The sequence below is a fragment of the Gorilla gorilla genome, chromosome 9 (assembly GCF_029281585.2).
Source record: "Gorilla gorilla gorilla isolate KB3781 chromosome 9, NHGRI_mGorGor1-v2.1_pri, whole genome shotgun sequence".
Lineage (NCBI taxonomy): Eukaryota > Metazoa > Chordata > Mammalia > Primates > Hominidae > Gorilla > Gorilla gorilla.
Window position 1 is genome coordinate 145,696,723 of NC_073233.2, and position 13,180 is coordinate 145,709,902.

The following is a 13,180-nucleotide window of genomic DNA, read 5'->3' on the forward strand; positions in this document are numbered from 1 at the left end:
TGGCAGAATTTCATTCTTTTTTTATTGCTGAATAGTATTTCATTGTGTATGTGTCCATATATATATATATTACATATAATAATATGTATAATTATAATTACACATAAAATTATATATAATTATAATTAATTTTATGTATAATTATAATTACACATAAAATTATATATAATTATAATTATAATTATATATAATTATATATATAATAATAATATATATTATATGTAATATATAATATACATAATGTATATTATATATAATATACACAACGTATATTATATATATTATACTTAATATATATTATACATGATATATATTATGTATAATATACGTGATATATATTATTTATAATATACATAATATATATTATGTATATTATACATAATATATATTATGTATAATATACATAATATATATTATGTATAATATACATAATATATATTATGTATAATATACATAATATATATTATGTATAATATACATAATATATATTATGTATAATATACATAATATATATTATATATATATAATTCACTTCTTTGTTTTTAGACACATAGGTTGATTCCATATCTGATTATTAGAAATAGTGCTACAGTAAACATAAGAGTGCAGATATTTTTCAAACACAATGATTTCATTTCCTATGGATATATACCCAGTAGTGGGATTGCTGGGTTATGTGATCGAATAATTGTTTTTTTGTTTTTTTTTTATTTTTTAGCGAACTTCCATAAAGTTTTGCTTAATGGTTGTACTAGTTTACAACTCCATCAACAGTGTGTAAGTGTTCCCTTTTCTCCACTTCCTTGCCAACTCTTGTTATCTTTTCCCTTTTTGGTAATAGCCATTCTAATGGGTGAACTGGTATCTCATTGTGGTTTTGATTTGCATTTCCCTGATGGTTAGTGATGTTGAACATGATTTTATTATATATTCGTCTTGACCATTTCTATATTTTCTCTTGTGGCATGTCTTTTAGTTTATTTTGTCCTTTTTTTTTTTTTTTGAGAAGGAGTCTTGCTCTGTTGCCCAAGCTGGAGTACAGTGGTGCAATCGGGGCTCACGGCAACCTCCATCTCCCTCTTTCAAGCAATTCCCCTGCCTCAGCCTGCTGAGTAGCCGGGGTTACAGGCACACGCCATCATGTTTGGCTAAATTATTGTATTTTTAGTAGAGAAATGATTTCACCATATTGGTCAGGCTGGTCTCAAACTCCTGACCTCAGGCAATCCACCTGCCTCAGCCTCCCAGTTTTGCCCATTTTTAAATAAGTTTTTTATGTTTTTGCTGTTGAGTTGTTTAAGTTTCTTATATAATCTGGGCATTAACTCCTTAGCAGATGTTTAGTTTGCAAATATTGTATCCCATTCTGTAAGTTGTTTTTTCACTCTGTTAAGTTTCCTTTGCTGTGCAAAAGCATTTTAGTTTGATGAAACCCCATTTATCTATTTTTGCTTTTGTTGCCTGTGCTTTTGACGTCTCATTTAAAAAATCCTTGTACAACCCAAAGTTATAGAGAATTTCCCACATGTTATCTTCTAGTAGTTTTTCATAGTTTTCAATCTTACCTTTAGGTCTTTAATCGCATTTGAGTTGATTTTGTATAAGGTAAAAGATAGGGGTCTAATTTCATTATCCCACATATAAATATCCAATCTTCTCAGTACCATTTAATGAAGACACTGTCTTTACCCCTGTGTGTGCTCTTGACTCCTTTTTTGAAAATCAGTTGACTTTAGGTATGAGAATTTATTTCTGAGCTGTATATTCTCTTCCATTGGTCTATGTGTTTGCTTTATGGCAGTGCCATGCTGTTTTGCTTACTATGGCTTTGTAGTATATTTTGAAGTCAGGTAGTGTGGTGCCTCCAGCTTTGTTATTTTTGCACAGGATTGCTTTGGTTATTTGGGGTCTTTTCTGGTTTCATACAAATTTTAGGGTATTTTTTTCTATTTCTGTGCAGAATTTCATTGTTATTTTGATAGGGATTGCATTGAATCTGTAGGACATTTTGTTAGTATGGTCATTTCAGTAGTATCAATTCTTCCATTCCATGAGTATATAGTGTCCATTTTTTGTGTATCGTAAATTTTTCCATCAGTGTGTTATAGTTTTCATTGAAGAGATCTTTCATGACCTTGATTAAATTTATCTGCAGATTTCTTGGTAGCTATTGTAAATGGAATTCCTTTCTTGATGACTTTTTCAGATAGTTCACTATTAGTGTATAGAAACACCACTGAATTTTCTGTGTTGATTTTGTATACTACAACTTTACTGAATTTATTTATGATTTCTAGTAGTTTTTGGTCAAGTCTTTAGGGTTCTCACTCTATATAAGTATATATAGAAAGAACCCTAAAGAGAGAGAGATCATATATATCTATATGATCATATATATAGATGTATACATATGTATGTGAGATCACATTTTCTACAAACAGAAACAATCTGACTTCCTTCTTTCCAGTTTGGATCCCTCTTATTTATTTCTTTTGTCTAATTGCTCTGTCTCTGACCTCCAGTACTATGCTAAATAGAAGTGGTAGAAGTTGACATCCTTGTCTTCCTCCATATCATAGAGGAAAAGCATTTAACTATTCACCATAAATAAGATGTTAGCTGTGGTTTTGTCACATATGGCCTTTACTGCGTTGAGGTACACTCCTATACCTACTTTCTTGACAGTTTTTATCATAAAGGAATGTTGACTTTTGTCAAGTGTTCTTTTTGCATCTGTTGAAATGATCACATGGTTTTTGTTTTTCTTTCTATTGTGGTGGTGTATCATATTTACTGATTTGTGCATTTTAAGCCATCCTTTCATCCCTGGGATGAATCCCACTTGATTATAGTGAATACTCTTTTTAGTGTGCTGTCGAAGTCAGTTCACTTGTATCTTGTTGAGAATTTTTGTATCTATGTTCTCCAGGAATATTGGCCTGTTATTTTCATTTTGTGCATGTCTTTGTCTGGTTTTAGAATCAGGATATTGCGAGCCTCATAAGATGAGTATGGAAGTATTCCTTCCTCATTACTTTTGTGGAAAAGTTTGTGGAGAATTGGTAGTTATTCTTTAACTGTTTGGTAGAATTCAGCAGTGAAGACATCAGGTCCTGGGTGTTGGTTGTTGTTGTTGTTGTTTTGATGGAAGATGTTTTATTATTGATTCAATTTCCAAACTCATTATTGATGTGTTCAGATGTTATATTTCCTCACAATTTAATCTGGGTAGTTGTATGTGTGCAGAAATTTATTCATTTTATTCTACATTATCAAATTTGTTGGCATATAGTTATGAGTAATGTCTTACAATCCCTTATATTTCTGTGGTGTATCAGTTGTAATGTCTCCTTTTTCATCTTTTATTTATTTGAATTTTCTCTCCTTTTGTCTTAGTTTAGCTAAAGGTTTGTCAGTTTTACCTTTACACTTTGTCTTATTTATCTTTTGAAATATTTTTTAGTGTCTGTTTCCTTTATATCTGCTGTGAGCTTTATTATTTCCTTCCTTCTACCAATTTTGGGTTTAGTTTGTTTTTGATGTTCTAGTTACTTGAAGTGTATAATTTTGCTTTGTGATTTGAAAATCTTTCTTCATTTTTGGTGTAGGCTTTTATTGCTATAAATTTCCCTCTTAGAACTGCTTTTGCTACGTTCCATAGGTTTGGGTATGTTGGATTTTCATTCTTACTTGTCTCAGTGACTTTTGAAATTTTCCTATTAATGTCTTAATGAGACCTATTGATTTCTTGGGTGCATGCTATTTAATTTCCATGTTTTTATAAAATTTCCAAGGGCTTTCCTGTTGTTGATTTCTGGCTTTATATCACTGTAATCAGAAAAGATACTTCATATGATATCTGTCTTCTTAAGTTTGTTAAGACTTATTACGTGTCATAATGTATGATTGGTCCTAGAGAATGTTTGGTGTACAGTTGAGAATAATTTGTATTCTGCAGCTGTTGGATGATGTATTAGTCTGTTTTCATACTGCTGATAAAGACATACCCGAGACTGAGTAATTTACAGAGAAAAAGAGGTTTAGTGGACTCATAGTTCCACGTGGCTGGGGAGGTCTCCCAATCATGATGGAAGGCGAAAGGCACATCTTACATGGTAGCAAACAAAATAGAATTGAGAACCAAGTGAAAGGGTTCCCCCTTATAAAACCATCAGATCTTGTGAGACGTATTCACTACCACAAGAACAGTATGGGGGAAACCGCCCCCATGATTCAATTATCTCCCACTGGTTCCCTCCCACAACATGTATGAATTATGGGAGCTATAATCAAGATGAGATTTCGGTGGGGATATACAGCCAAACCATATCAGGTGAGATCTTCTTTACCTGCTAGGTCCATTTGGTCTATGGTATAGATTGAGTCTGTCATTTTTTGGTTGATTTTCTCTTCATATAATCTGTCCATTTTTAAAGTGGAGTGTTGAAATTTCCTACTAATATTGTATTGCAGTCAATCTCTACCTTTAAATCTAATATTTGCTTTACATATCTGGTTGTTCTGGTGTTGGGTACATATATAGTTACACCTAAGTAATATATATGTTATGTCCTCTTATTGAATTGGGCCTTTTATCATTTCATTATACAGCGACATTCTTTTTTTATATAGTTTTTTTATTTAAAGCCTTTTAAAATATGACATGACTGTGGCTACTCCTGCTTGCTTTTCATTTGTTTGCATAAAATATATTTTTCCATCTCTTCACTTTCAGTCTAGTTATCTTTAATAGTGAGGTAAGTATCATGTAGGCAGCATATAGGTGGGTTTTGCTATCTGAATCCATTCATCCACTTTATATCTTTTAAGTAGAGTTTAATCCACTTCTATTGAAGTTTATTATTGATAAATTAGGACTTCCTTCTACCATTTCATTAGTTGTTTTTTAGATTACTTGTTCACTTCTTCCTTTCTTATTGTTTATCTCTCTAGTTTGGTGGTTTTCTGTGGTGCTAAGCTTTGTTTCTTTTCCCTTTTTTGGTGTGTGTGTGTGTATCTGCTGTAATTTATTTCTTTCTGGTTAGTGAAACTAACATACAGAGTCCTGTATTTGTAACAGACTATTTTACACTGATAACAACTTAACTTCTGTCACATAAAAATACTCTTGACTTCTCCCCCCCCACACACACAATTTATATTTTTGTTACGTTACATTGCATCTTTATGAATGGTAGACTCAATGGAACATAGGATCTATGTCACAACTAAATCAATTATTTAATGGCAGCATTAAAGCAGGCCAAAGAATGTGAAAAACTGGTGTGGGTGTATTTAACTTTTTAAAAACTATGTTTCATAATGTTTTCATTAAAAAGTCTTTATCAGTTTGCTAATGCCTAATTTTTACAACCAGCCACCATAGATTTTACAGGATAAATATATTATTTCAGTGGTAATTGAAGCAGAATTTTTGTTGCTCTTCTTACCCTTAGAGATTGTGTATTATCCTCAGACGTAATTCTTTGATTTATTTTTCTTTTCATGTTGTTACACATAGTTACCAACAATCAACGTGAGAATAACCTTTGAATATTTTCAAGCATTAAGATTTGTTTATACAGCTGCACAATTAGACAACCAACACTCTTGGGTCTTTACCTCTCAGCATACACCTGATTATTAACTTAAAGGTATGATGGGAAAAGTATCAATTTTTCTTGGTCACCTAGATTTAGAAATATGTAATAACTATAAGCTTGGGTCTGCTTCTTCAGAAGCCTAGGAAGTGGAGTGATGGTTCTCTGAAGAGGCTGGAAACAAAGTATGTGTTTCCAGAAGGCTTAATAGAATATGTTGAGACATAGGCCATTAACACAAAAGTGAAAGAAATGCAAAAAAATGTATGAAAGTAAGGATTTGAGAAGGGAAATTTTATTTTTAAGTCTAAGATTCCTATGAATTATATGAAAGTAAATGTCCTATCCTTAAAATTAGCCAAAGGAAGCACTTTACTTATCAATATGATATGACTTTTCATACTCTTATCTAAAGATATCCTAAACTAAGATCCAGTTTTCTAAGAAAAGACTTTTTACTCATGCTTGAAAGCATGCTAGATGATTCCTACCACATCACATAATGTTGTTTACATGTATGATTTAAACTGCATTTATTCTTCAACTCACTGGTTCCTTAGGCTTCTTATCTTTCCTTGCACGCTTAGATAATTTTATGTAAAATTGATTTTTAGAAGTTTAGTTGCTGGGCGTAGTGGCTGTCACCTGTAAACCCAGTACTTTGGGAATTCAAGGCAGGTGGATTGCTTGAGTCTTGGAGTTTGAGGCCTGCCTGGGAAAGATGATAAACCCCATTTGTACAAAAATAAAAATATTAGCTGGATATGGTGGCACATGCCTGTGGTCCCAGCTACTCCAAGGCTGAGGTGGGAGGATGACTTGAGTCCGAGAGGCAGAGGTGTGAGCCAAGATCATGCCCTGCTCTTCAGCCTGGGCAAAGAAGCCAGACCTTGTTTCAAAAAAAAAAATCTAGTGAGATTTGATTTCTATTTCTATGTGATTCAAAACTAGGAGAGCTTCAAGGCTAATGACTATTAAAAAATGGCCATTGCTACTTGCATTTTCTATGAAGCCAGCATACACAGCAACGTGCAACCTAAAAACCAAGCTATTTAATATGTAGCTTAGATTTCAGGTTTGATTGTCTTTGAGGTTTGATTATTGCAGAGATCAATTGCCAGACCAAATATAGACTAATTCTGTATTTGGTCTTTTTATCATATGAAACATCCCAGCCTTGGGTATAAATTAAGAGCAAGTATGGATGTTTATACCGATAGCGGTGTAGATATTTCCATGTTTATACAGATAGCGGTGTAGATATTTTCATGTCTATACAGATAGCGGTGTGGATGTTTCCATGTTTATACAGATAGTGGTGTAGATATTTCCATGTTTATAGAGATAGCGGTGTAGATATTTCCATGTTTCTACAGATAGCGTGGTAGATATTTCCATGTTTATAGAGACAGCGGTGTAGATATTTCTATATTTATAGAGATAGCGGTGTAGTTATTTCCATGTTTATACAGATAGCGGTGTAGATATTTCCATGTTTATACAGGTAGCGGTGAAGATATTTCCATATTTATACAGGTAGCGGTGCAGATATGTGAATTCATTAAACCTCTTTTTCTTTATAAATTACCCAGTCTTGGGTATGTCTTTATCAGCAGCATGAAAATTGACTAATACACTCACTGTCCATGAATGATACTCTGTTAGCCCATTAGCATTGTTATAAAGAAATACCTGAGGCTGGGTAATTTATAAAGAAATGAGGTTTATTTGGCTCCTTGTTCTGAAGGCTGTACATGAAGCATAGTACTGGCACCTGCTTCCAGGGAGAGCCTCAGGAACCTTCCAATCATGGTGGAAGGTGAAGGGAAACCAGCATATCACATGGTGAGAGAGGAAGCAAGAGAGACAGGGAGGAGGTGTCAGTCTCTTTTAAACAACCAGATATCGCATGAACTCACAGGGTAAGAACTCATTCATTACCAAGAGGACAGCACCAAGCCATTCAGGAGGCATCTATCTCCAACATTGGGGATCACATTTTAACGTGAGATTTGAAGGGGACAAACATCCAAACTATGTCAGATACCAAAGCTGACAATGCTTAGGATCTTTAGCTGTTCCAGGTTCTGGGAAAAGGGAGAGAGTTAGCTTCCCTCGTCTATGCTGTGCTACTCCATATTATATTGGTAATTATTGTTCTCTAAAGGTTCTTAAAAGCAAATAAACAAATGCAAGGCAAAACATTTGAAATGGAAGGCAAAACACAAGAAATGCAAGGCAAATGCATTAAAAACTTTTGAGTGTTAATATATAGATTTTATTTTATCTTTTTAATTTCTTTTGCTTAACCAAATAGATTATGTAGTTTTGATTAACTGACCATGAAATAGCTCTGCCTACATAGAATTTCCCATGAATAATTGGTTGTGGAGACTTTTGTGTGTGACCCAAATCCTCCCTCAAAACTGAAGTTTGCCCAGCTATTGGGAGTGTTGGCAATTCATGCCTCTCAGCTGATTCTCTCTAGAATTTATTCTCAGGAGATCTAATTAATAACTTGTCAAGCTGATGTCCATCCTTGGGGACAACTCGTATCTGAAGAATGGCCAGTGAAAGGTATTAAAACTCCATACTCCTGCCTCAATTTAGGGCAACTCTGAAGGGTCACCCCAGCTTCTCAGCTCCCCCTTGAGATTAGCTGAGGTATTTGTTGTGACTGCCTCACATCTCAACTCCCTTTATCCAATTCAGCTTTTTTGCCACAGTTGTTGGTTCCTAGGATTTTACCCAGTTAAATGTTCTCTACACAAATCTCTATCTCAAATCTGCTTTACAGGGAATGTGGCCTCAGACAGGTTTTCATTAGGTTCTGGACATAACTCTCATTAGTCATTGATATGATTCGGCTGTGTCTCCGGCCGAATCTCACCTTGATTGTAATTATCCCCGCATGTCAAGGATGGAGTCAGGTGGAGATAATTGAATCATAGGGGCGGGTTCCCCCTACTGTTCTCCTGGTAGCGAATAAGTCTCACGAGATCTGATGCTTTTAAAATGGGAGTTTTCCTACACAAGCTTTCTTCTCTGCTACCATTTAAGATGTGCCTTTGCTTCTTTTTTGCCTTCTGCCGTGACTGTGAGGCCTCCCCAGCCATGTGGAATTGTGAGTTCATTAAACCTCTTTCCTTTATAAATTACCCGGTCCTGGGTAGGACTTTATTAGCAGCATGAGAACAAACTAGTACAGTCTGTTCTATAAGCCCAAGTCGGATCACAGAGTCCCGCTTTCTTTTTTTTTTTCTAGCCCATATTTCTACTAAAACTTGACTCATATAGACTTAAAACAAAATAATTAAGCATGGCTAATATTTATTTAATATTTTATACGTGTCAAGTACTGTATTTTGTAACTTATCTTTTAATAATCTTTCCAAATCTCTAAAAGGAGAATTCTGCTCTTTTATAGAGAAAATAAGGATGGCTCAATCTTTTGATTTTTATTACAAGCTTTATTTTGTATAACATATAATAAACTAAAAATATTGAAAGTTTAGAAACCATCAGCACACAATCGAGGTGATGGAAATATACTTCACCTCCAGTTTCCTGATGCCTCTTTATAATACATTTCTCTGGCCCCTCATTCCTGGCCCTTAAAAACCACCAAACTGCTTTCTGTCACTGGACAGTAATTTATACAGTCAAAAAATGTATATAAATACAATTTTACACTATGCACTTTTTTGTCTGACATTTTATGTTTTTTTCTCTGCATGTTTTACCTCTAGAGTCTGCCTTGCTTCACTTAGTATAATTATTTTGAGATTAATTCATGTTATAGTATGTATCCATAATTAATTCGGATAAAGCAAGTTAATTCATTAATGTATTGATTGATATTTAGACTGTTTCTAGTTTGGGCTATTATGAATACATGTGCTATGAACATTTGTGTCGATATCATTATATGAACACCTACTTTTATCTCTCTTGGGTAAATACCCAGGAGTGCAATGGCTGAGTCTTACGGCAGAAGTATGTTTAACTTTTTAAGGGACTCTTGAACTGTTTTTCAAAGGTTACACTTTTTTGTATTCCCATCAGCAGTGTATGAGAGTTTCAGCTTCTCCACATCCAAGCCAGTGCTTGGCTATTATCAGTCATGCTAATCTTAGCTATTTAAAAATAGATAGTGGCGTCTCATTTTGGTTTTAATTTGCATTGCCCTAAGCATTAATTATGTTGAGCATATGTGCTTATTTACCAAACAAATGTCTACTTTGAAATGTCTGTTCCAGTCTTTCACCCAAGTTTTAAATGGGGTTGTTTGTTTTTCATTATTAAATTTTGAGCTTTTAAAATATATTTTTGATGCAAGCCTTTTATCAGATATATGAGTTGCAAATATTTTCTCCCAGCCTGCAGCTTGTCTTTTCAGTCTCTTAATAGATTCTTTTGAAGAGCAGATTCTTTTTTTTAAATTTGATGAGTTCTTCTTATCAATATATTATTATATAAATCATGCTGTGGGGTCATATCAAAGAAAGCTTTGCCTGACTCAAAGTCCCAAATGTTTTCACATCTTCCCTCTCCTCTCCTTTGGGAACTGAGATTACACGTAAATTCAGTTACTTGAAATGTACTGTCTACTATTGCTCTGTTCATGTTTTTTAAAAATTTATTTTCTCTCTATATTTTATTTTGAGAGGTGTCTATCTTTTCTTCTTTAATGACTAATGTGCTATCAGCCTACCATGTAGCTGGGACTACAGCCGCATGCTACTATGTCCCGCTAATTTTTGTATTTTTAGTAGAGATGGGATTTCACCATATTGGTCAGGCTGGTCCTGAACTCCTGACTTCGTGATCCACCTGCCTCGGCCTCGCAAAATGCTGAGATTACAGGCGTGAGCCACTGCGCCCAGCCTCCTTTAGTGTATCTTGCATGTCTCTATTTTAGAACATATAGAATACTGTTTCAATAAGCATTTTAATGTTCTTAACTGATAACTCTGGCACCTTGATTTACTCTGGATCAGTTCTGACTCAGTGATTTTTCTCCTTATTATGAGCCACGTTCTTCTGTCTTTTGTTGTTACTGTTGCGTCTCTGCTAAACTGTGTCTGGATGTCAGATACGGTGACTTTTATCTTATTGAGTGCTGGAAGTATATATAAATATTCTTGATCTTTGTATTTGTATGTATTTAAGTTTAGTTGGAAAGAGTTTGACTCTTTTTGGTCTTGCTTTAAAAATTCATTAGGTGGGATCAGACCAGTTCTCATTTTAGAGCTAATCACTCCCAACTAGTGAGGCAAGATCCTTCTGGGTATCCCTGGGAATCTTGAGGTGTTTCTGGGTTGGCTGATAAAATAAGCACTATTACTGGACCTTGGTGAGCATGTGTACTGTTACTTTTCATCTTATCTGTGTGTTGTTTCCCCAACCGTAGGTACTTTTCTCTAGGCCTGTCCTAACAATTACTTAGCTATGTACTTTAGGGGGACCCTTTGCAGAGCTCTGGAGTTCTCTTTCTGTGCAGCCCCTTCTTCTCGGAAACCTTGTCCTGAGAGCTCATGTCAACATGGTTTCTGTGGACTCTCAGCTCTGTCCCCTCAGCTCAGGGAGAACAATGGGCTCCTCTTGGGCTCTTCTCCTGGAGTAGTGGGCTGGAAAACTTTCTCCAGGCATAAATTAGGGCAGTTGATAGGCTCACCTTGTTTGAGACTGACTTTACAGGGTCTTGCAAACTTTTGTGGCATACATTTTGGCCATTTTTTTGGTTGTTTCAGGAGGGAGAGAAAGTCTAGTTCTTGTTACTCCATCATGGTCATTGCAGAAGTCAACCTAACTGATATTTATCAATACAGTCTGTTGCTACACATTGAACTTGCTTAAGATAATTTTTAGATGGCACAGAACTTTCTGTCCATTGAATGAGACTCTCTGCTTATTTTGCAAGTGCTCATTTGTATGGAGACATTTGTATGGAGAAACTTCAAAAAGTTTGTGGAAAAATGAAGTTAAAAGATAAACATTGAAAATGTGATCTTCGGTTTTCATCCCTAAAGAACTGATGGTCCTGGGAACTTAACAATGTCAATGCAGTCTCTTATACATTATTAACTTAAGAAAAATGGGTGCCCTTTCCACATTTGTTGAGATTGGGAAACAAAAAGAAGTCAGAAGGAGCCAAATCAGAGCTGTAAGGTGGATGCCTGACAATTTCCCATTGAGACTCTCACAAAATTGCCTTTGCTCGATGACAGGAATGAGCAGAAACACTGTGGTGTTAGAGGACTGTCTGCTAAAGCTTTCCCAGGTATTTTGCCCTAAAACTTTGGCTAACTTATTCAAAACACTCTCATGATATGCAGATATTATTGTTCTTTGACCTTCCACAAAGTCAACAAGCAAACTGCCTGGAATGTCCCCAAAAAACTGTTGCCGTGACCTTTGCTCTTGAGTGATCCCCTTTTGCTTTGACTGGACCACTTCCACCTTTGGTAGCCATTGCTTTGATTGTGTTTTGCCCTCAGGATCATACTGGGAAAGCCATGTTTTATCTTCTGTTACAATTCTTCAAAGAAATCCTTCAGGATCTTGACCCTAGTTCTTTAAAATTTCCATTGAGAGCTCTCCTCTTGTCTGCAGCTGATCTGAGCACAACACTTTTGGCACCCATGCAGTGGAAAGTTGGTTCAACTTTAATTTTTTAGTCAGAACTGTGTAAGCTGAACCAATTAAGTTGTCTACGATGTTGGCTATTTGTGCTGTTGATTATCAGTCCTCTTCAATTAGGGCACAAACAAGATTAATTTTTTTCCTTGCAAATTGATATGGATGATCTGTCCCTGTGGACTTCATCTTCCACATCATCTCGTTTCTTCTTTAAAAAAGCTGTCCGCTTGTGAACTACTGATTTCTTTGGTGCATTGTCCCCTCAAGCTTCTTGTAAAGCATCAGTGATTTCACCATTCTTTCACTCAAGCTTCATCATAATCTAATGTTTGTTCTTGCTTCAATTTTAGCAGAATTTACATTGCTCTGCTAGGGGCTCTTTTCAAACTAATGTCTACTCCTTCTTACTGTCTCAAACTGGATCCTGTTCAAACATGCTATAATAAATTAGTATGAGTTTATTTTGCTGCCAATATTGAAACCTTTGCATAGTTTTTTTCATAATATACATTTTCCATGAACTTTTTAAGGCCTCTCACGTATCCACAGGTAGAGTGCCTTACCTATTCTGACTTCAGTCAATTATTCAAGACCTTTCCTTGTCAGTGACACATTAGAAAGGTAGAGTATTGAAAAATAAGAGTAGCTTCTGCTGATTAAGAAATACTATATCTTTTTCTACTTCTTTCTTTTTTTTTTTTTTTTTTTCTTGAGACAGCATATTTCTCTGTCACCCAGGCTGGAGTGCAGTGGTGTGATCTCAGCTCATTGCAACCTCTGCCTCCCAGGGTCAAGTGATTCTCCTGCCTCAGCCTCCCGAGTAGCTGGGACTATAGGTGCCTGCCACCACACCCAGCAAATTTTTGTATTTTTAGTGGAGACAAGGTTTCACCATATTGGCCAGGCTGGTCTTGAACTCCTGACCTTGTGATCTGCCT